General features: G+C 39.9%; 2 long non-coding RNA genes across 20 annotated transcripts in view; one reads left to right on the forward strand and one right to left on the reverse strand.

The window, feature by feature from the left end:
* The window catches only part of LOC125799072 (uncharacterized), a 188,020-nt gene extending 183,194 nt beyond the window's left edge, over positions 1 to 4,826 (forward strand). For 12 of the 19 annotated variants that reach the window (XR_007437897.1, XR_007437911.1, XR_007437901.1 and 9 more), the window contains one exon: positions 4,027 to 4,826. This is a non-coding gene — a long non-coding RNA (uncharacterized LOC125799072). Of the gene's footprint in view, positions 1 to 2,222; positions 2,311 to 2,673; positions 2,757 to 4,026 lie in introns of those variants that run through there. The other 7 variants (XR_007437906.1, XR_007437905.1, XR_007437904.1 and 4 more) reach the window with 2 other exon arrangements.
* Positions 4,827 to 9,273: 4,447 nt separating this feature from the next.
* Positions 9,274 to 10,855, reverse strand: LOC111196590 (uncharacterized). The gene is made up of 3 exons (XR_007437914.1): positions 10,471 to 10,855; positions 9,605 to 9,718; positions 9,274 to 9,470 (listed from the first exon to the last, which is right to left on the reverse strand). It is a non-coding gene; the product is annotated as an uncharacterized LOC111196590 (long non-coding RNA).
* Between the last annotated feature and the right edge of the window lie 13,868 nt (positions 10,856 to 24,723).

A 24,723-nucleotide genomic window follows, 5' to 3' on the forward strand; every position in this document is an offset into this window, starting at 1 on the left:
TACACATATTTTATTATATTGACATTTAAGAAATATAAATAATCATTAATTGTTGAATAATATATTTATTGACATCCATGAGCTTTTTAATCACGGAGGACTTTTTTTCTGGCATTCGGCAGAGAAATTGAGCTGTGTTGAGTGAGGTCTCCCTGCCTTACGATGTAGACTTTTATATAATATATAATGTGATAGTACATTCTATATAACATTAAATTTGATGTAATAGAATAATAGTAATAATAATCACGGAAGACTTTTATTATGACATTCGCCGGAGCCATGGTGAGAGAGGTCTGCGCACAAACGCGCTCTCGAGCCGTATACTATGAAACGCCAAAAGGCCCAAAAAACACCTGGACCAGACGCCTTTTATCGAAAAGACCGGCGTAAAATACGCCGTTCTGTGTGGGTTTTACGCCGTAATATACGCCGTATGATTTCAAGACGCCGTAATATACGCCGTATGATTTCACGACGCCGTTAAAAACGCCGCTAAAAGCACAGAAGACGCCGTTTCCCACGGCGTTTTTCGACCCTTTTGGCGCGCCGTCTCAGTGCAACGGCGTAAAAAGCGGCGTTTTAGTGTCTGACTGCGTCCGAAATCGCATACTTCCATACTAAACAGTATGCAAAAGCAGTATGCGAGATGGGGTAGTGTGTCCGAATGCGCAGTATGCGAGTTTAGGTATGCGAAAAGTTCCCGGATGACATACTGCACCGGGACAGATTTTGAAGTATGCAAGCCCTGCACACTTCACCCGCTCATATTTCCCAGAGTTCCAAGGGGGGCGGCGGAAGCGAAGCAGAGGTTGAAGATGGCGGACAGCGGTGACGCGGGTCTTTACAAGTTTAAGTAGAATGTAATCGGAATAATAGAAAATATCACCACTTAAGTACCCAAAGTAACGTTATGAGTAATTTTGTGAAGAATGATACGCATATTTTATTTGATTTTTAATTTATTAACTTCGCTAACGCTAACTTGCAAGTGTTTAAGGCTACCGTCAGTACGCGCTAAGATAGTCATGCTAGCTCGCTCGCTAACTAGTTAGCCAGCCAAGCTAACCTAGCTAGCTTAATGTTGTATTGTTAGTAAAGAAATGTAGCGCTATTTCAGTTACCTAGGATCACAGAGTCGAGTAAGTTGAGCGGTTGTGTGGGCTAAACGTGCGGGATTAGCTACAGCTGGTGTTAGCTAGCCAACGCTAACTAGATTTGTTTGTTCTCATCTGAATGTAGTTTTGAATTTTGTGTTTTAGTACCTCTATTAATCTCGCTAGCACACCGTTCAACGTGGCTTAATGGCTCATTCTGAAGTATCTAGGTTAGCTAGTTTCCTGAACTGTCTTTCTGTAATTTAAAGTATTGCTGAGTTAATTTGGCTACAAATGTACTTGTAAGTGGTTTGCAGGTTACGTTGTTTAACTAGTTAGGTAGTTAGCTATATAACGTAATGTTAAATAAAGTTGAATGGCTAATCTAGCTGGCTATTTTAGCATTTTCATTTTAGTTTACATCTTGGCTGCCTAGCTTAGCTGTCATACAATTGTGATGAAGTTGGTGGTTCACCTTAGTAGCTAGTAATAAGCCAAAACTATACTTTTAAAAGAAATAAATCTTGCTTTGAGGTAATTGATGCTAAATATTTATTATTGTTGTAACCCTGCTACAATATTGTCACATTTGCCATTCCATTTAAAGCTAAAGTTTTATATTGCAGGGAGTGATGAGGACACCAGGGAGCTGATCCGGTGGAGGGTGGCCAATGAGGCCCTCTTCACCGGAAAAAGAAATGCAGCAGTTCAAGGATTTGAGTAAGTAACTTAACTGTTTATTTAACCCAACTTTAGATATGTTTTACAGCAAATTACCCAATGTTAAATCAACACTGACTGTACAAAATGTACACTCACAATTGTCTGTTAAATGTGTTGTAGTGTATGTGGTAATGTTGTAGTATTAAACGTTTGCTTATTGAAAGCAGTGTGTGGACTGTAGTAATAATTGTTGTGTGCATTATGTTTATAGAGCCTTCGTGTTCGTTTTTGTAAAAAAAAAGTGCTCAGGTGTCTCTGTATAGCTCTTTTTTAATGGACTGTTTTAGGGGTGTGTCCAAAATGACCGGATTCCAGCTTTGCTAATGAATATTCATACATGCAAACAGCATGCAAATATCTCTCCTCTGATTGGCTAGGAGCACTGCGACGCCCCTCCGCCGCTCTGCCGCTCACTGCCTCCCACCTCCTAACTGATGAGCGGTGATGTTGCGTCGCTTCAGCTCCGCCTCTGGGAGTTTCTCGAGCCAAGGTGGGCTGGTCTGTGAGTTTCTGCCTACGTAGGCAGAAAGATAATTCAAAATTCACCCGTTTTTCGGAGGGGGGGAGGGGGGATTTCTTTGCTTAGCTCCTGCAGACAATTCCTCACTAATGCTGCGAGCTCGTACGTCTTGTTCACCAGCGAGTTCACGTTCCCCATCACCACTGTCAGTATACAAGGCTTGTATTTCCAGCTGTTCTCCCATTGTTTAGCCTTTAGTTTAGCTCCGGCTTTGCAGCCCCTGAAGCGTCGCCTTGGCTCTAAGTGCACGTCTGTAGTCAGAGTCGTCTTCAACAGGCAGAGTCTGGTACTGGTTGTAAATTCCTTCCTAACTGCAGAATATCTGTTCCGCAGGATTGCCAGGCGCAGGATAGCTGCATGATGATGGACGACGTGCATGTGATACAGAGGTGCTGGCCACAGGAGGCAAAATTAAGGTATTAAGACAATTAAGACATTATTGGTACACAATTTTACTGCTAATATTTAGTATTTGTTATTTACATATAAAGCCTTTAAACAGTATTTTATTAAGAATGCACCCATGTTTGTAGTTAACAGGACATAACATGCACAAAATTAATAGAGAATCTAAAGTACAACCTGATTAATTTAAAAAACAGAATTGTGTATGTGTATGTTCAGAATTGTGCATGTAGCTTTTGCACTGGTTGACTGGTTAAATCAACATCATGCAAGGTTCCGGTAATGACGTGCTCGCCTCGGCTCCGCTACCTTTCTGTAAAATCCTGGAAAATAATCGTTATATGAGACACTGAACAACGTCTTAAGTCAGCAATGATGCCTCTTTCACAAAGGAAGTCAAGTAAAATGACTAGTAAGCCGACCCAGTCGAAGTTATCTGACTTCACTTCTAAGGTGAGCGCTAAAGCTAGCGGTGACAATGGCGGGGCTAACACGGGAACAGACCAGGTAATGGAGGAGGATAATTGTGAGTCGAATGAGAAGGAAAAGACGGTTGAAATTGGCTCAGACGCAATATTGGCTGCAATCGCAAGCTTAAAGTCTGATTTCTCCTCCAAATTAGACGGTATTCTGTCAGCAATAGAGAATGTGAAAAGAGATGTTAATGAATGTGCCGAGCGGGTCGGTGAGGCGGAGGTCCGGGTATCTGCTGCAGAGGATAATATCACCAGTCTGATAGCCAGGGCTCAGGCTCTTGAAGATAAAGTTATCTTGAAGAAGTTATACTAAAGACTGGTGAAGGAGAACATGCCAAGATGCATGAAAACTGTGATTAAAAACCAGGGTTATTCCACCAAAAATTGATTTCTAAACCACATTTTAAGGTCTGATCAATATGAAGTCTGAAAGCTCTGCAAATAAATGCTCTAAATGACAATATTTTTATTTGGAATTTGAGGAAAATGTTGTCTGTAGTTTGTAGAATAAAACAACAATGTTCATATTACTGAAACGCAGAAATACTGCTACTGCACTACGTAACTCAATGAAAATGTGTAAGCTTTGGCGACATTTTGAGTAAAATCTTCTAATATTACTGTGCCACACCATTCAGATGCAGCCTGCCTATAAATGCATGTGTGCAGCTGTCCATGAGGGGGAGCTTATAGCAAATATTTATATTTACAGCACTGGAGTAATAGTAAATTGCCCTTCCCTACTGTTTATAAATGGTTTAATGTACGAGTTTACGTTTTGAAACAATGGTATTTGTGTGTTCAGAGTTCCTGATGGCCACCACATCATCCATGCTTCTATCTTATGGCTTCACGAAATGGAGAAGGTATGGTATTTTACAAATGGCGTTGCACTAACAACCATTAAAACCATATATTTTTAAATATTGTAGGAGAAGCGTATAAACACAATTCACTTCACTAAGAATAGATCAAACTAATCTTTTATAATGGTTTGTATTGACAATACAATACAATACAAGCCTGAGAAATGGCTACCACATCCAAGGAAGGCAGCAGGCGCGCAAATTACCCATTACCGACACGGTGAGGTAGTGACGAAAAATAACGATGCAGGTCTCTTTCGAGGCCCTGTAATCGGAATGAACGTATCCTAAACACATGGGTGAGGACCCATTGGAGGGCAAGTCTGGTGCCAGCAGCCGCGGTAATTCCAGCTCCAATAGCGTATATTAAATTTGCTGCAGTTAAAAAGCTCGTAGTTGGACTTCGGGAGTGGGCTGGCGGTCCGCCGCGAGGCGAGCTACCGCCTGTCCCAGACCCTGCCTCCCGGCGCCCCCCGGATGCCCTTGGTTGGGTGTCCGGTCCTCAGGGGTCCGGAGCGTTTACTTTGAAAAAATCAGAGTGTTCAAAGCGGGCACCAAACTCGCCTGAATGCCTGAGCTAGGAATAATGGAATAGGACTTTTTTTTATTTTGTGGGTTTCCTGAACCAGGGCCATGATTAAGAGGGACGGGCGGGGGCATTCGTATTGCGCCGCTAGAGGTGAAATTCTTGGACCGGCGCAAGACGGACAAAAGCGAAAGCATTTGGCAAGAATGTTTTCATTAATCAAGAACGAAAGTCGGAGGTTCGAAGACGATCAGATACTGTCGTAGTTCCGACCGTAAACTATGCCGACCCGCGATCCGGCGGCGTTATTCCCATGACCCGCCGGGCAGCCAGAGTCTTTGGGTTCCGGGGGGAGTATGGTTGCAAAACTGAAACTTAAAGGAATTGACGGAAGGGCACCACCAGGAGTGGAGCCTGCGGCTTAATTTGACTCAACACGGGGAACCTCACTCGGCCCGGACACGGAAAGGATTGACAGACTGATGGCTCTTTCTCGATTCTGTGGGTGGTGGTGCATGGCCGTTGTTAGTTGGTGGAGTGATTTGTCTGGTTAATTCCGATAACAAGACTATAATGCAAAGTTGTAAATCAGTACATATTTTAACTGGAAATAAGAAATGAGTAACATAATGTAATGCATGAAAATTTTTAATATTTTGCATTTAATTTTTTTATAGATTTGGAACGTGAAGACCACGAGTGCACAATCATATTTTAATTTTGTCATCCTCCTTCCATCCAACCAAGATCATTTTTTTAGTCATTTTATTAGTTTTTAGTTTTTAATCTTTTCTGTTCTCAAATAAATATTTGCAATTCATGCATTTTACCCATTGTTGAAGTATGTTGTGTAAATGTCTTGATAATGCAGATTGTGAGAAGTTTCAGCTCTGGTAAGAGAGAAGGGCTGCACACTTTCCCCCAGAGGAGAGGGTATCTACTTCAGCACAGTCACTGGCAAACTGGAGAAAACCTTGACAATAAGATCCCTTTTGCTCTTCATATCTGGTGCTTGACTGGTAAAAGCCCTCAATCCTGCCTGCACTTTTTGGTCTGGTTAATTTGGATTCTGGTTAATTTTTATCCCTGGTGCAGTGTGTGTGAATACAGTAATCACAACAACCACACCAAGACCTTTGAGACAAAATGGTCTTGTTCTGGTCCCAAATGAACTCTGTAGCAGTTTGTTTGTTATGAAAAAGCCCTGCTGAACACTATGGCAAAGTTAATCATGCTGATCTTGCTGGTTGAACATCTTTATCCTTCTTGATAATGCTGGTCAGCCACCTTGGTCATTCTTGTTTATGCTCCACCAACGTTTTTTGTAAATTGTGCATAATATGCTAAACCTATGTTTGAGAACTCATTGACAATCATGACATGTTTGGTGTGAAACAGCTCAGCATAAGAACATAAGCCTCAATAATTATTTACTAAATTTTTAAATTTGTAAACAATATGGCCACAATATGCAAATTAGACCTGTAACTTTTGAATGCTTAACCTGACATCCATGCCACTTCAGACCTTTGATCATAACATGATTCTCAGATACCCTGTCAGTTCATGTAGACACACACCAGAGGGGGCGGAGCCAATATTAGATTACTGTTTCTCCTGAACTATATACAAGCTATCAAGCTCAACCTTGGCAATTATCATATATGGCCCATGTAATAATGGTACACCAAAGGAAAATTTGATATGTAACATTTTGTAGTCAGTACTTTTCAGTATTTTTTTTATTAAGAACCTGGAGTAGTTTCACCAAATGACCACTAGAGTGCAGCAAGACACCACATTAAACCTGCTTAAATACCCCTAAATTATTGGATATTGCCATATATTACAGCTAATAAGCGGTCCATATGTCAGCAGCATGGAGCATCCAAAAGAGGGCGCCATTTTTAAAAAATATAATAATTATATAATTTCACTACTTTTTACTAACTTACTGAAGCACAAAATTGGTTTGTTAACATCACTGAGCTTTGAACTTCATAGCCAGGTTTATCCAGTCATGAGAAAAGGTATTTAAGGTGGCCGATTGCAAGTTGTTCTCTTATTTGAATCTCCTCTGAAGAGTGGCATCATGGACTCATCAAAACAACTCTCAAATGATCTAAAAACAAAGATTGTTCAACATAGTTGTTCAGGGGAAGGATACGAAAAGTTGTCTCAGAGATCATTGCATGTTTTTACTACTTTTTAAGCATCAAGAGCTCATACCTCAGGACGTTTAATACCCTCCTCCCAGTGCCCCCGTATGTTTTCAACAATATTATTCTAAATAAATACAATTTCACTAAACATACTTGCTGAAATATATCCATGTATATAATGAAATGAATATTCATTAAAAAAAATTGTTATGCATGTTGTATATGTCGCAGCCACTGAACGATGCATCCTTGGGGGGCTAACAATGAAAAAAAAAACTGTTGAACTGATTGCATTATAAAGTCGCATGTATTGAATTAAACAAATACAGCAATTTGCTTTTAAAATGTAAATCCATGTATACTGTCACTTTGCTTTTTACTGTGAAAAGGGACTGTAGTGTAGTGACTGCTTTTCAATTTGGTACTAATTCCTCTCCATATGTAAGTATAACTTGCTGGTATACAGTTAAAGAATGTAGCTCAATATTACTACTTAACACTGAAATGGTTTTTAGACTATCAAAAGATCCTACTTTTTTAATGTTGGTAGCATTATCTAAGAGGGTAACATAGGGTATCAAAAATATCCTGTAGTTTTAATGCTGTGTCAGCATTTTTTAAAAGTTTAGGCTCTCACAATAGCATTTCAGCCTTAAATGGTTCTTTGCATGGCATAGTGGTTCTTCAGATTGAAAGAGAATATGTTATGTATGGTTTTGAGTAGAGCCTTTTTGAAAATGTTTCTATGTAACAAAGAAAGTTGTTTTATGTTTACAAGCTTGACACTGTGTGATGATACCAGCTGGCCTAATTCATCACCATGGCTCCTAAAAGTTTCTGGGGACAGATTTAAAGACATTAAAAATGACTTTCATTACGATGTCACTTACCTGCCTCCATATGCGAATTTCTCGTTTGGAGGGAACCTGAAGAGGAGTCAGGGTGGGGAGTTAGTACCTGCAGGGAAATAAATTGTTAATGATTAAGCTAGTAACTAATACTAATACTTACCTGAATTGGAATTTGGTTGATTGACATTAAAATACAGACGAGGTAACAATTTCTATTACTAGACTGTCTATTTAGCAGCACTCAAAGCACTATGTGGCAGTGTAGCAAACATGTATGAGGCTGAAGTTAGCTTCTTATTTACCTTGTCTTATTCAGTCGTCTAATAGTTCTATTTTCATAATTTGGTATCAACTTCAACAGACTGTTTGATAATCTGGAGTTAGGGCAACTGAAAATAGGCAGAACAGGCTATTTATTTTCAATGAATCTTCTAAAATGCCAAAAAGTTCAGAGGGCCATAATAAAAAATCTACAAATCTAATATTCCTTGTTGTTCAGGCTATTCACAACCTATTAGGTCTACGTTTATATGACAGTGTCACTTTCAACAGACTGTTTGATAATCTCGAGTTAGGGCAGCTGCAAATATGCAGAACAGGCAGTTTATATGCTTTCAAATTTTCTAAAATGTCAAGGTCAGAGGGTCATAATAAAAAAAGTACACTAATATTCCTTGTTGTTTAGGCTATTCGCAGCCTATTAGGTCTACGTTCATACGGTAGTGTCACCGACCTTGGAAAGACTATTTGAGTTAGGGCAACTGGAAACAGGAAGAACAGGCTATTTATTTTCAATGTATATTCCATAAACGCCAAACTCGTTTTGCTCGGCCCAATCCCACTCTCTACTGGCGCATCATTGGTATTTCGAATTTAAGGTGGACCGGATAATCCGAATTCGATGAAGGCTAATAAAAGCTAACCTTAGCCTCGTCAAACCGTGTTGAGTAGGTAACCTAACAGAGTTACCACCTATCCTAACTTAAGAGAGCCTTCTCTTCAAGTACAAAGTACTGATTATTAATGCTACGCTGAGTAAACATCGTGTACTGAACTGAACATGCAACTGTAAACTCCAAACAATTGCAAACACCTGCACTCCATGCACATACACAAACATATTTATAAACACTTAGTCTCATGGACGCACGATAGAAATAATGATGATGTCCATCTCAAAGCCTTGACATCCAAAGTTTGCTGTGCTCACATAAACTCCTCAACTCTGCACTGAAGTAGGTCCAGTTGGCGTCAGCGCACGGAAATTGGCGGAGTGTTCTGATTGGAAACTGCACATTACCGTTCTTCACATTCTTTTTTAATGTCATTAAAGAAAAACAGTATTGTGAATACCTATACTGCAGTCTTGCACACACTAATTTGCCTGCTGCACTTGTTTGTCTATCCATTTTCTACCCATATATTTCCATTATATATATATTTATTTTATTTTTTCATCTACTGTACTTACGCTCAACTGATAAACATTCTTCTCATTGACTCCCATTAATTTTTGCCCCAGCCATTCCGTTGCCCCAACAGACACCAATCTGCAAGATCTGCATTGCTTCAGGGCAGGTCCCCATGCTCTTATCCACAGACTTACTATAATTATCTGCACTCATGTGTTTGACACATTTTCATCCCTCTTTCCTCTCATTCACTCCCATTCATTTTTCTACATGCACAAGCAATATAGCCTCTGAACTTCATGTACTGCAGAGTCCCCTCTTCACTCCCATTTTCAACTCACTTTTAACAACACCTGCAACCACTTGGTTCCTGGAGTCACGCAGTAAACCGGGACACCATGGCAAACTTCATAGGAACACCTTAGCAACAACCTAGCAACATGTTGGCAAGAAACATATTCCAAATGAACAAATTAGCAGCCAACACCTATATTACGTTGGGCCCAATAATGTCTTAGAAACTATAACATACAAGTATTTTTCTAATGAAACAATGTTGTACTTACAGCGTCTGCGATGAGAAATCCCCAGCTGTCCAATCCAAGTGAAGCTGATGCAGAAAAGGTGATCAAAGACTGGCTTCGTCTGGCGCCTGACAGACTTCATCGCTGAAGACCACGCTGAATAATTATTATTATTGTTATTATAATTATTAATGTTATTATTATTAATTTTTTTATTATTAAATATTTTATAATTCATTAGTAATTTGTAAGTTCTGGTTTATGCATGTGAATTGGTTCGAAAATACTTTTCAAAATAATATTTAATGTACACTTTATAATTTATTAGTAATCTGTTAAATGTTTGTTTGTGCATGTGAATTAGTTCTGAAATACAACATTTAAAAATAACATTTCATATAGCTTGTATAGCATAAACTTTATAATTTTTAGTAACATGTTAAGTTTTTGTTTGGGTATGTAAATTAGTTCTGAAATACATCTTTTCATAATTGTAAACCGCCAGTCCCTTTACATCTTTATATCTCTGTTTAAATATTTTAAAGGCAAAATCTGAATAACAGGAAATATAATTAATCTTACACTTGATTTGTTAATCCTTTTTTAAATTGTTTTATACTGATGGTTGTTAAGATAACTCCCAAGGAGTAAAAAATTACGTTGACATGGTTATTTTGTGTATAGAGAACGCACAAGCATCAGGTTCCTATTCAGGTAACGTAAGAGAACGGTATTCCGTACACATTTTCGGTATTTTCCACGTTTGAGTGGATATTACGAAAATACCCGAGTTCAAATAGGCTGCAGTGATTGGCTAAACTATAGAATATCTGCCTAGCAACCAAAATACATTTTGATTGGTTACTTTTGGACCAATAGTTTTAAAGAAAACCCCCCAAAAGACTGACCTCAGTCCTGTCACCAGTGTGCATCAGTATTCCGTACACCGGCCAACGTACACCTCAGATTTCCACTCGTGGTGGCTGTATTTTGCAAAACTTCACCACCTTTAACATATGATCTTAGACTGACATAGAAGCTTAGTAAAGTGTTTGTCAAATGGATTTGATAAGTTGTCTATGAATTGAAAATAAATTGTGCTGAAGCTGCAGCACAAAATCTCAGCTGTCTATGAGTGGAGAAGTGGAGCTGGAGTAAGCTCGTTTTTAAAGTAAGTTATAAACTATGATTATTAATTCCTCAATCAAATATTACAACAAATGCTGTTAGTTGGATGCTTAACGTTGCATTTTGGGTGAAATGCGATGTTAAAAGTGGGTAAAACCTTACGTGAACTAGTCGATAAAGTTTTCCCCACCCCCTAGCCTCAGCGTTGTTAACCCTTCCCCACCCACCCGTTTTCGGCGACGCGGGCGGTTCCTCCCTACCTACCGGAATTTCAAGAGAAAACACAACGTGGATGGTCACTGACCTGTTTTAATGGAAAGAGGAAGGATTGACAATGACCCCAGACTATATTTCAAACATAACAATAGTTTATTATTAAGTATTTTATTGTTTAAATGCTCAACTGTACGGAATACTGAAGTGTACGATATACCGTTCTCTTACGTTACGTCTTTTAGGAAGCGGTGGGACGTCGCTTGGCTACCGCGTGCCTCGGCATACTTCATGCGGAGACGACGTTCGCGTGGCTCTAGCGAACAATGTGACGTAATTGCGGAGAAAACGAACAGGCGCGGACGTCGCACAGGGGCTTCGTTTATGGCAAGCCAACTAAGCCAAAACGTGTGGGAAAGAAACGCCTCCACGCGTAAAAATATGACGTGTCCACACGTAAAAAAAATCACGTGTTGACAGATAAAGACGTTATCTTTTTACGTGTACAGACGTAATCTTTTTACGTGTGGAGGCGTAAATTTATGCCGTCTGTACATCACGTGCTTTTTTTCACCTGTACAGACGTGGATATATTACGTGTACAGACGTAAAAAATTAACGTCTTGGGATTTACTGTCCATTTCAAAAAGCCGCAGTTGCAATATGCAGCCTGTAGATGGCAACATTTACTGAGCTGTAGAAGCAGTCTTAATATGCCTGTACAACACCTCATATCTGATTAAAATGTGGATAAACAAGTATTTTTAATGCCACAGTGCCCTACTCAGGGAACATAACATTCCCTACATTAACACACAAGAAATATAACTATTATTGCTAGGTTTAAGACAGATCCCACAGGGAAAGTCATATTAAGTCAAGTCGTATTATAGCGGCACAATTAACACTAAAGCAAGGCTGTTATTAAAAATGTTAGGTCTAAAAAAAAAAAAAAAAAAATGAACTACAATCAATATAAACACAATATTTCAGTCCTAACTGTCCACACTTAAAGTCTTAACTTTTAAAATGTTATACTTTTACATTGTAATTTTGCTTTTTTAAGCCCTAGTAAACAACATTCGGTGTTCAGCCACTGAATTTAGTAAATTTAGTCACAATTTCTCTGTATCTTTTATTAGTTTCTTTTACATTTTTATTGTCCTAAAGCAAATCAAAATGACAAAATAACCATAGATTATTGTGCAGATGACTAGTACTACAAAAACTAATAATAATAATAATAATAATAATAATAATAATAACAATAATATGACTAATATATATACTATGAATTGCATTTTAATAAAATAGACATCCAAAGTATACAATACAAATAATGCTATATTAAAATATAGCTTTTTTAAACTGTTTTAGCATTCTCTGTTTTATAGATGTGAAGTGTTTTTATTGTCTTTTTTTCGTTTTGAGCGCACGCCCCCCCCCCCCCCCCCCCCCCCCCCACCCCCCCAAGGGAATGGCGAGGAACCCGTATGTAATTTACTGTAATTTAATGTAATTTATTTAGAGCTAACAAGTACTGAAAGCAATGGCAGGGCGAAGATTTAGATTGCTTCAGGAAAACTTTAACAGAATTGTGAACAGCCATCTTCGCAGAGATGATACAGGTCAAGGGAACATAAATCGACGGAGTGTGATTGACTATGGATATAAAATGGCGGGGGTTACATCATGTGAAATAGGGGGTACATCATAGACACATGATTACAACGTTTCAGTTATGTGGACCTTGCGTGCAGAGTGTGTATGAGTATGTATGGGGCTATGTCACGGTACGTAGACACTGCGTTGTAACCCACGTAAGCGTCTTATGAATATGGAATACAATACGTTGCATGACATCATGTGTTGTCAGGCTGCCTTATTACAATGCAAATGTATGCATAGGCGCGTTTACCGATTGGATGTTACATGCCAAAACGTGTATACACGAACAGTTTTACCGCCTGTACACGTGATTTTTTTACGTGTGGACACGTCATATTTTTACGCGTGGAGGCGTTTCTTTCCCACACGTTTTGGCTTAAGGCCTCGGCATACTTCATGCGGAGACGACGTTCGCGTGGCTCTAGCGAACAATGTGACGTAATTGCGGAGAAAACGAACAGGCGCGGACGTCGCACAGGGGCTTCGTTCGCCGTGTCGTGCACATGGAAGCTGGGCGAACTCCACGGCCGAAGACACAACGCGACAAAGGCTGTGATTGGTCGTTAAAAAAGAGGCGTGCCAAGAAAACAAACATGGACGATTTTGAAGAAAGGCTGGCTGAGCAGGTACAGCGGTACCCTCACCTTTACGATTCACACGTTTTATAGTATTTCACACGTTGCCATACCGGAGCTTGTGTAGACAGAGCGCGTTGGCTTTCCGGTAACAGCACCACCTGCAGTTGTGGAGCATGCGAGACAGGCAAAGCGAAGCCGCAGAAAGTATGCCAGCTCAAAAGCTTGCGAAAGCGCGCTTGACTTCGTGCAATGCTCACGAAATTCGTTTCGCTGGAAGTATGCCGAGGCCTTTAGTTGGCTTGCCATATTCGTTCGCCGTGTCGTGCACATGGAAGCTGGGCGAACTCCACGGCCGAAGACACAACGCGACAAAGGCTGTGATTGGTCGTTTAAAAAAGAGGCGTGCCAAGAAAACAAACATGGACGATTTTGAAGAAAGGCTGGCTGAGCAGGTACAGCGGTACCCTCACCTTTACGATTCACACGTTTTATAGTATTTCACACGTTGCCATACCGGAGCTTGTTCGCGATAGTTTTCCAGTAGCCACCACCTGCAGTTGTGGAGCATGCGAGACAGGCAAAGCGAAGCCGCAGAAAGTATGCCAGCTCGAAAGCTCGCGAAAGTGCGCTTGACTTCGTGCAATGCTCACGAAATTCGTTTCGCTGGAAGTATGCCGAGGCCTTAAAGCTCACCTTCCGCAAAAATCCGATTTTTCTTGTTTTTTGTGGAATACAGTAGGTCTCTCCGAGTTGAATGTGTACACCTGCACATTAAACTGTTTTGCAGCCCCCATTGTCTGCAGGAGCTAAGCAAAGAAATCCCCCCTCCCCCCCGGGTGAATTTTGAATTATCTTTCTGCCTACGTAGGCAGAAACTCACAGACCAGCCCACCTTGGCTCGAGAAACTCCCAGAGGCGGAGCTGAAGCGACGCAACATCACCGCTCATCAGTTTGGAGGTGGGAGGCAGTGAGCGGCAGAGCGGTGGAGGGGCGTCGCAGTGCTCCTAGCCAATCAGAGGAGAGATATTTGCATGCTGTTTGCATGTATGAATATTCATGAGCAAAGCTGGATTCCGGTCATTTTGGACACACCCCTAAAACAGTCCATTAAAAAAGAGCTATACAGAGACACCTGAGCACTTTTTTTTTTACAAAAACGGCTCACATGTCATTCATTCATACTAGAGACCACAACTAGACATTTTAAAATGAAAGAAAAAACGACGGAAGGTGACCTTTAAGGAGGTCTCAGTGACGCCGTGCCAGTGAGCAAACGAGGTGCCATAGACGCTCTAACGATTAAGCTGTAAGCATCGCATAAACATCGTAAAGACAGCTTAAAAGCATCAGGTGAGGAACGTCTTTCGGAAAGCAGACGGACGTCGTTTGATCATCAGGTAACGACGTCTCTGCGACGCTGTGCCAGTGAGCAAACGACCTGCGGCAAATGCTTTAACGATGTAACTGTAAGCATTGCATAAACTTCTCTCCGACGTACCTGTGCTGTCTGGGTAGTAGCTGAATTGGTAATATTTGGGTGAAATTAGCCTTTACATATGTAAGTAGTAGCTGAATTGGTAATATTTGGGTGAAATTAGCCTTTAAACATGTAACGTAAGAGAACGGTATATCGTACACTTCAGTATTCCGTACAGTTGAGCATTTAAACTATAAAATACTTTTATATTATACAACAGTTAGTTCCGACCTCACAATCTGATTGGTTGGGAAGTGATCTAGCCGTGATGATATTTCGTGATAACATCACGGCCTTCTCACACTAAACTTGTATCTACACAGGACACCCGCAGCAGCGTTAGCTTAACACAAGCTAGCGCTCAGCCGCGGCACGCTCGCCCGCAGCACTGGTTCGTCTTTCGTGGAAAAAAGGGAACGAAAATCGCTCGGTTAATGCCGTCTTACAGCCAGAACGCTAACCAGCCAGGCTAGGCTAAACTAAGTTAATGCTGAGCTAAAGCAAGCTACGCTAACCTAACCACAGTCCAGCCAGCTAGCTAAAACCAACACCACCCAGGAAAATAAGCAGAAATGCTAAAATTCGCGGCTTTCACCTGAAGACGACTCCACGGAGCAGGAGAGGAGAGTATTAGCGTTATTTCACGCTCCTAACGTTACCATCTTCACTTATTCCCAATTTTGCTTTCGAGCTAACTTTCGTGGTGTTAGTCTGCCTGAACCATACACTGAATGAAACGTTAGTTAAATTGTGGTGGAACTACTTTTTGGCGGAAGGCTCAGTCCATATTAAAGCGCCTTCGGCTCGTGCCTGCGACCAAATCACAGCCGTGATGTTAATTCGCGATAACACACTCCCTCTCGTGTTCTATTGCTTAAATAAACTATTGTTATGTTTGAAATATAGTCTGGGGTCATTGTCAATCCTTCCTCTTTCCATTAAAACAGGTCAGTGACCATCCATGTTGTGTTTTCTTTTGAAATTCTGGTAGGTAGGGAGGAACCGCCCGCGTCTCCGAAAACGGGTGGGTGGGGAAGGGTTAACAACGTTGAGGCTAAGGGGTGGGGAAAACTTTATCGACAAGTTCACGTAAGGTTTTACCCACTTTGAACATCATATTTCACCCAAAATGCAACGTTAAACATCCAACTAACAGCATTTGTTGTAATATTTGATTGAGGAATTAATAATCATTGTTTATAACTTACTTTAAAAACGAGCTCCACTTCACCACTCATAGACAGCTGAGATTTTGTGCTGCAGCTTCAGCACATTTTTTTTTTCAATTCATAGACAACTTATCAAATCCATTTGACAAACACTTTACTAAGCTTCTATGTCAGTCTAAGATCATATGTTAAAGGTGGTGAAGTTTTGCAAAATACAGCCACCACGAGTGGAAATCTGAGGTGTACGTTGGCCGGTGTACGGAATACTGATGCACACTGGTGACAGGACTGAGGTCAGTTTTTTGGGGGGTTTTCTTTAAAACTATTGGTCCAAAAGTAACCAATCAAAATTTATTTTGGTTGCTAGGCAGATATTCTATAGTTTAGCCAATCACTGCAGCCTATTTGAACTCGGGTATTTTCGTAATATCCACTCAAACGCGGAAAATACCGAAACTGTGTACGGAATACCGTTCTCTTACGTTAAGCAGTTAGCTGAATTGGTAATATTTGGGTGAAATTAGCCTTTAAACATGTAAGTAATTAGCTGAATTGGTAATATTTGGGTGAAATTAGCCTTTAAACATGTAAGTAGTTAGCTGAATTGGTAATAATTGGGTGAAATTAGCCTTTAAACATGTAAGTAGTTAGCTGAATTGGTAATATTTGGGTGAAATTAGCCTTTAAACATGTAAGTAGTTAGCTGAATTGGTAATATTTGGGTGAAATTAGCTTTTAAACATGTAAGTAGTTAGCTGAATTGGTAATATTTGGGTGAAATTAGCCTTTAAACATGTAAGTAGTTAGCTGAATTGGTAATATTTGGGTGAAATTAGCCTTTAAACATGTAAGTAGTTAGCTGAATTGGTAATATTTGGGTGAAATTAGCCTTTAAACATGTAAGTAGTGTAGAAAAAGCTGTCTTAGCTTTTTGTGTTGCATGTTCGTTGATCCAAGGATTCAGACGACACGGAGATTGAGAGTGAACAAGTATGATTTATTTCAGATCTGGGAAGAACATTTCAGATCTGGGAAGAACATTACAGGCATGTCGCCCCGAGTTCTTCTGAACCTCGGCATTTCTGACTCCATCCTTTATACCCTTTTGTGACGTGTACCCTTTTGTGACGTACCTAGTTGCTAGGTGGCTTCTCATTTTTATGCTTATCTTTCCAAATATGGTATACTTCAGTTTTCCAGACTTTCTTTAGGAACCCGAAAGCTGTCTTGACCTTTGCTTCTGAGAAATCGTAGGTGGTCAACTTCCCTTGCCAAGGGAGAATCATTTCCCGTTTATGGCATGTCTTGAGTTCAACAAGACACACTTCCTCTCAGATCATATTTTCCTGCAATTACAGCAGTTCAGTTCGTACTCTCTTATTGATAATAGTTCTGCTACATCTACAGTAAGATTAGTTAGTTATAATACCTGTAATAAAGCTTGAAGCTGTATGCATAATTTTGTAGACTCAATCTTCTAATGCAAGGTTACACAATGTACTTCATTCACTGGTTTCTATACGGCTCTCCCCTGGTTGACCTGTCCCTAGAGTGTAGGAGTAAAAGAGGAACTCTTCCTAGAGCCCAGGAGTAAAAGAGGAACTCTTTTAGTCTGCTAGCCTCTGTAACCTCAAGATGTTTACCAGTAAAACGAGGAAGCGTGCTTTCTCGGTTGGGCCATTCAAATGTCATTGCTGATTTTATGAATCAAATAATAACTGTGTGTACGTGTGGTTTTAGTGACTAACTCTTGATTCAGTGATTAATGATTAGTAGAGTATAGATTTATAGCTTTCATAGATCTATTTGTGTAATATGTGTTTTAATCATAGTTTAAGAAATCATAGGTTAAGATTTTGGCTATCATGATTATTGTAAGCTAATCTTGTTATTTTATAATCTTCCACAGTAGTTAGCTGAATTGGTAATATTTGGGTGAAATTAGCCTTTAAATTTGTAAGTAGTTAGCTGAATTGGTAATATTTGGGTGAAACAAGCCTTTAAATATGTAAGTAGTTAGCTGAATTGGTAATATTATATTAAGGAGTAGTAAGTCATTAATAAGTCATTAATTTTGCTAGGTGGCAGTGTCGCGAAAACATAGGGTACTAGAACTGCGGTCCTGTAACTGCAGTCTTTGGGGCTGCACCTATATACTATTGGTGTGTGCGTGCGTGTGTGTGTGTGTGTGTGTGTGTGTTTGTCAGCAGTGAGTGTGCTGTTAAAGCAGGCGAATGCCCTGTTTAGAAGCGTAGTCCACAAACACAGACCACGGCTTTGACGTCACGCGCCGTCTCGTTCTGTGACGTCACTGGGAGGCGCGTGACGTCATACGCGCAGGCGTCTATTAAAGGGCGCAGTACTTCACGTGAAAGGCTAGAGTGCTGACGCAGAAGATGGAGCAGCAGATAAGAGAAAGGCTTGATGTGGTGGAGGATATGATTCTGTGGCTTGAGTGGAACAGGATTAGTCAGGAGAGGAACCAGCGGGAGAGAAATGAGAGGTTTGAGAGGGAACTGACGGAGAGGTTGGAGGAGGAGATGAGGGAGAGGTTGGAGCGGGAGAACTGGGAGAAGTTGGAGCGGGAGCTGAGTGAGTGGATGGAGCGGGAGCTAAAGAAGACAATAGATCGGGAGCTGAGGGAGCTTGTGCAGGGACCGGGGCTAACCCCACAGGAGACTGCAGAGAGGGAAAGGGTGGAGAAGGAGCTGCAGGAAAGGGTGGAGCGGGAGCTGAGGGACAAGATGAAACAGCAGCTGGAAGAGAGGCTAGAGCGGGAGCAGAGGGAGAGAAAGGAACGAAAGAAACGGGAGCTGAAAGAGAAAACGCAGAGGCAGCTAAAGAGTTATTCTGTGCTGGGATGGGTTGTGGTGAGCGCAGCTGTTCTGTATGCAGTGTTTTACTGAATTAGTTTAATTAACTAGGATGGAAAGTGGGTGAAGGAACTTTAAAAGTTGGCTTGGAAAGCGTACTAATAACCCTCCCAACACCAGGCTGCTGCTAAATACAATAATGGCATATTTTGCCGAATCGGTAGCGTTTCCAGACTGCACGCCCCTGCAGTGCTCTCCCCCACGCCCAACCCCTGCCCCCCGTTAAGTTAGCATAGTGCAGTGGCGATTGCTCTAAGACTGCAAGGGAAGCTCAGCTTCCCCTAAAATGTAAAAAAAAATAAGTGATTAAATATATACTATTGTGTGTACATGTCACTGATTAAATATGCACTACAATGCGCTGAACTTAGTTCAGAATCAGCTTCTTATCACTGATAACGCCGCGGCTTTCCTCTCACTCATTCCCGCAGCGCTGCTTTAAACAGTGCGGACGCTGAGCGTCCACAGACTTCAATAGCGGAGCAAAGCGCGCCAAGCGCGTGGCGAAACGAGACGAGTCATTGGATAAACGCTGGGCTTTGTCCCGCCCATCGGACGCTCAGCGTCTCTGGGGGTCTATGGAGCAGTGGGCTGGCCTCGGCTGGCCCGGACGCTCAGCTTCTGCGTGATGATTGGATGATCTGTCTGAGGCGGAGTCCCTTTTTGATTGACAGCGAAATGAGCGAATCAGCGATCTTTTAGTGTAAAAAGCATTTTCATTCTCTTCTGAGTTGAACCGGAGACTTTTCTAATCCTTTTAGCGGCATTTTCTTTATTAAAAACGACTAGCGACAAATCCAGCTTCTATTTCTGGTGCTTTTCTGATTTATTTGTTGTAAGTGGTGGGGAAAAGTAACAGGTATTTTCAGCTGTTCTGGTATGATAAAGTGAGCTGGCTGACTGGACGTGCTGTAACAAATAAAATGTACTGATGGCCATTCCTCTTATGTCTCAGGACATAAATGAACAGGGGCAAGTAGTAAGTATTGTGTTATCATTAAAATAATTAAAATCGTTTTAATTAATAAAGGGATTATTCAAGGAAATTAAAACTGTCCAAAAAGGAACAAAATTTACCTGCATTTTTTCCTTTACCGACTTTAAAGGTTTTGCGAAATGTGTTTTTTTTACTGATCATTTTATGTTTATTCATGTCATAGCGTCTTTTTTATGTAATTGTTCAATGTAAAGAATGGGTACCTTTTTGTTGTGTAGTGACAACTGGAAAATAATGCCTTTTGTTTACAAAAAAAAAAATCTCAGGGAGACTAGAATTTTTGTATAAATAAAACTATATATGTTAAGATGTAGAAATTGAGCATCCCCTCCTTGAAAGACCAGCATCCGCCACTGGCATAGTGCTAACTCTAGCATAGATCTATTGCGTTAGCTTAGCTTAGGTTACCACACACACACACACACACACACATATATATATGTATACACTATAATATATACACTATACAATACTTTACTTCTTAGCCTTCCACATGTTAATAATGTAACTAATGCAATTTTAATTAATGCAAATGAGGTGAAACCCAGCATATTTGGGATTATAATTTACATAATATAATCAGAAATACTACAACTGTAGTACATAAAAGTTGTTCTTGTTCTGCACTAAGTTTTAAATCTTTCTGTAAAGCACTTCAAATTGCCTCTATGTATAAAACGTGCTAGACAAATAAACTTGTCTTTACTTACCTTAGTGCCCCATATGGGAACGGGATTAAACAGAAAAAAATAATTGCGATAAACGATATTATCATATTAATATGGTAATTTGTAAGACCATTAAATGCTACTGACATTATGATACTAGAATATCATAGCAAATTAATTATACCCCTTTAAAGTCAACAATTAAATAAATCATAGATTGGGAAATATAAACTTTATCTCCTACCGCAGTCCACACTGTGTGTATGGGGTCAGTTTTTGAAGCATTGGTCATTGCATCACTGGCTAAAATACTGTTCACTGTTATATATGTGAACAAACATACAAATTAACACAATAGACGATATCTTAATAAAAAAATATTGAGATCATGATTCATTCAAATGGTGTTGTCTTTAAAATGGTATAACTTTCTATTGTAAGAATAAAAAGGCAGTGAATGTGAATAATTAAATTCTACCATGTGGATAAATCACTGTGCGGATTCTAAGAGATGCAGCAGTTGGATGAAAGCGCCTCCCTGTGGTCAGAACTGTGCCCTTCAGCCAAAGAAGCATTGTTGCTGTACCGATTAGTGAGGCCTGATGGAGTTTAATATACACACAAAATGCAATGCAAAGCTGTGAGAAAAGCAATGAAAACAGAAGATAAGAAGTTACGTTAACATTACTTTTATATGTTAATATATAACATTATTTTAAATGTGCATATATGAAATGGCACATTTTATTTTTTTATCAACATAACATAAAAATAGTATGCAGTTCTCCGCAAACTCTTGCATAGCTTTCCAAATTGTAAGATTAAATTGTCAGATGATATATTTGCAAGTTTAAAAAAAAAGTGTAATAAAAACAATTGTGGTGTATTTGGCGAAATAACCCTGTTTTTAATCACAGTATTTATGCATGGCATGTTCTCCTTCACTATGGGAGATATAGTAAAATATTATATCATGAGATTTAAGGCAATCTCATCCATCCTTCCTCTCGTTGGCCTCCTCAATCCGCTTATCCCAGGGTACAGTGAGTTCAAGGAGAACAATCTGCTTGGTCTTAAAATTACTATTACAAATGATAACACGTATTGTTAAAGATTATTAACTGTTGTAACTATTTGGTGTAACAGTATTTATTAAATAAGTATTTAACGTCACACCCAAGACAGTAGGCTACACTGATTTACTGTACTGAAACGTAGTGAACATATGATACAGACATTCTTTGTCATCTTTTATATTTCAATCAATGTGCTAAGCAGAACTAATCATATCGTGCTATGCTTTCATAAAAAATATAACTAACAGGCTAATAGATGTTTTGAAGCAAGCTACTCTAGCTTAACGCGTAATGTTAGGTGACAAGGCTCCGCGGTGTGTTGGACCACGCAAGCTACGCGGTGTGTCGGACCGTGGCTGTTCAGGAGAAAAGTAGCAGCTCTGGGACAGTCTTTTTGAGCTCTAGTCTCCTCCGTTCAAACTCACTGCCAATATTCACTCTTGTTATAATTCCTTCTTTGGTCACTGAGCTTTTTTGAGACATGCTGAGGCTTTTTAAGCTGTGAGGTTTAACTGAAGGCAGCTGAGGTTTAACTGAAGCAGCTCTGCTAGCTCTTTTGCTGCGCTGCGCTGCTGTAGTGCTGGCAACCTCAGTGGGTGGAGTTAGTATTTGGGAAGGAGCAGCCAGGAGGAGTCAGAGGACAAAACAAACAAAAAACTCCGGGATGGCCTGCACACTTAAAATAGAAACGTTGTGTTGAATCCCTGCTGACATGTTTCCTTAATATCTGATGATACATCCTGATCATTTTATCATTTACCACTGAAAATTAGTTGCATAGTGGTCCTTTAATTATTCACATTCACTGCCTTTTTATTCTTACAATAGAAAGTTATACCATTTTAAAGACAACAATATTTGAATGAATCAGGATCTCAATAAATTTTGATTAAGATCGTCTATTGTGTTAATTTGTATGTTTGTTCACATATATAACAGTGAACAGTATTTTAGCCAGTGATGCAATGACCAGGAGATAAAGTTTATATTTCCCAATCTATTATTTATTTAATTGTTGACTTTTTAATTGATTTGCTATAATATTCTAGTATCATAATGTCAGTAGCATTTAATGGTCTTAAAAATTACCATATCAGGGGTGACATTGAAAAAAAATGAACTTTTTCCGCGGTACAGAAAAAAACATTCATGACATTTGTAAGGATTTATATTTATGCTTTCTACACGGACTTACTCCTAGATTAACATAGAAGATGTTTTGCCGTTAGAGAATTAGACAGATACACCTGATGCTTATTCTCACTCATTCTCTCTCACATGTGAAAGTGCAGTTTAGGGACAGTGCCACAATAATAAGATAAAAAATGAAAGGACAATTTAAACAAATAGAAAATGTATTTAAAACAATAAACTTAGGTTCCTTACTGTATTTAATCTTTTTGCAGCATAATGACAGTGCCACAATAATGAATGACTAATTTCTAGCATGGTTAGCTAATCCTGAATTTCTAAAAGGAAGACATTGTTAAAACTGGAAAACACTCATCAATGTAACACAGCCACAAGGTCAAGAGAGGAGCTTTTTAACTGCACCATGGAGCCTTTGAACTGTACCGCGGAGTTCACCTACTGTCGCACGGAGCTTTTTAACTGTACTGCAGAGCTTTTTAACTGTACCGCGGAGTTCACCTACTGTACTGCGGAGTTTTTTAACTGTACCGAGGAGCTTTTTAAGTGTACTGCAGAGTTCACCTATTGTCGCGCTGAGCTTTTTAACTGTACCGCGGAGTTCACCTACTGTCGCGCTGAGATTTTTAACTGTACCGCGGAGTTCACCTACTGTCGCGCAGAGCTTTTTAACTGTACCGCGGAGTTCACCTACTGTCACGTGAGCTTTTTAACTGTACCGTGGAGTTCATCTACTGTCGCACGGAGCTTTTTAACTGTACCGCGGAGTTCACCTACTGTCACGTGAGCTTTTTAACTGTACCGTGGAGTTCATCTACTGTCGCACGGAGCTTTTTAACTGTACCGTACTCTGCGCGACAGATTTCACCTATTGTTGCGCGGAGCTTTTTAACTGTACCGCGGAGTTCACCTATTGTCGTGCAGAGCTTTTTAACTGTACCGCGGAGTTCACCTACTGTCGCGCTGAGCTTTTTAACTGTACCGCGGAGTTCACCTACTGTCGCGCTGAGCTTTTTAACTGTACCGCAGAGTTCACCTACTGTCGCGCAGAGCTTTTTAACTGTACCGCGGAGTTCACCTACTGTCACGTGAGCTTTTTAACTGTACCGTGGAGTTCATCTACTGTCGCACGGAGCTTTTTAACTGTACCGTACTCCGCGCGACAGATTTCACCTATTGTTGCGCGGAGCTTTTTAACTGTACCGCGGAGTTCACCTACTGTCGCGCTGAGCTTTTTAACTGTACCGCGGAGTTCACCTACTGTCGCGCTGAGCTTTTTAACTGTACCGCGGAGTTCACCTACTGTCGCGCTGAGCTTTTTAACTGTACCGCGGAGTTCACCTACTGTACTGCGGAGTTTTTTAACTGTACTGCGGAGTTCACCTACTGTCGCGCAGAGCTTTTAACTGTACCGCGGAGTTCATCTACTGTACTGCTGAGTTTTTTAACTGTACCGCGGAGTTCACCTACTGTACTGCAGAGTTTTTTAACTGTACCGAGGAGCTTTTTAACTGTACCTCGAAGTTCACCTATTGTCACGCTGAGCTTTTTATTTGTACCGCGGAGTTCACCTGCTGTCATGCGGAAGTTTTTAACTCTACCATATATATATATATATATATATATATATATATATATATATATATATATATATATATATATATATATATATATACTTTATTGATCCCCGAGGGGAAATTCTATGTATATACATACATACATGTGTGTCTGTGTAGATACACAGATACGTATGTATGTATGTATGTATGTATGTTAATATATATATACATACATATACATACAATACATATATACATACATACATACATATGTATGTATCTACACAGACACACATGTATGTATGTATATATATAGAATTTCCCCTCGGGGATCAATAAAGTGTATATATATATATATATATACGGTACAGTTAAAAACTTCCACATGACAGCAGGTGAACTCCGCGGTACAAATAAAAAGCTCAGCGTGACAATAGGTGAACTTCGAGGTACAGTTTAAAAAGCTCCTCGGTACAGTTAAAAAGCTCCGCAGTACAGTTAAAAAGCTCCGCGCGACAGTAGGTGAACTCCTACTCCTAGCTTAGCATAGGTTCCCGAGGGGAAATTCTATATATATACATACATATAAATATATATATATATAT

The sequence above is a fragment of the Astyanax mexicanus genome, chromosome 2 (assembly GCF_023375975.1).
Source record: "Astyanax mexicanus isolate ESR-SI-001 chromosome 2, AstMex3_surface, whole genome shotgun sequence".
Classification (NCBI taxonomy): Eukaryota; Metazoa; Chordata; class Actinopteri; order Characiformes; family Acestrorhamphidae; genus Astyanax; species Astyanax mexicanus.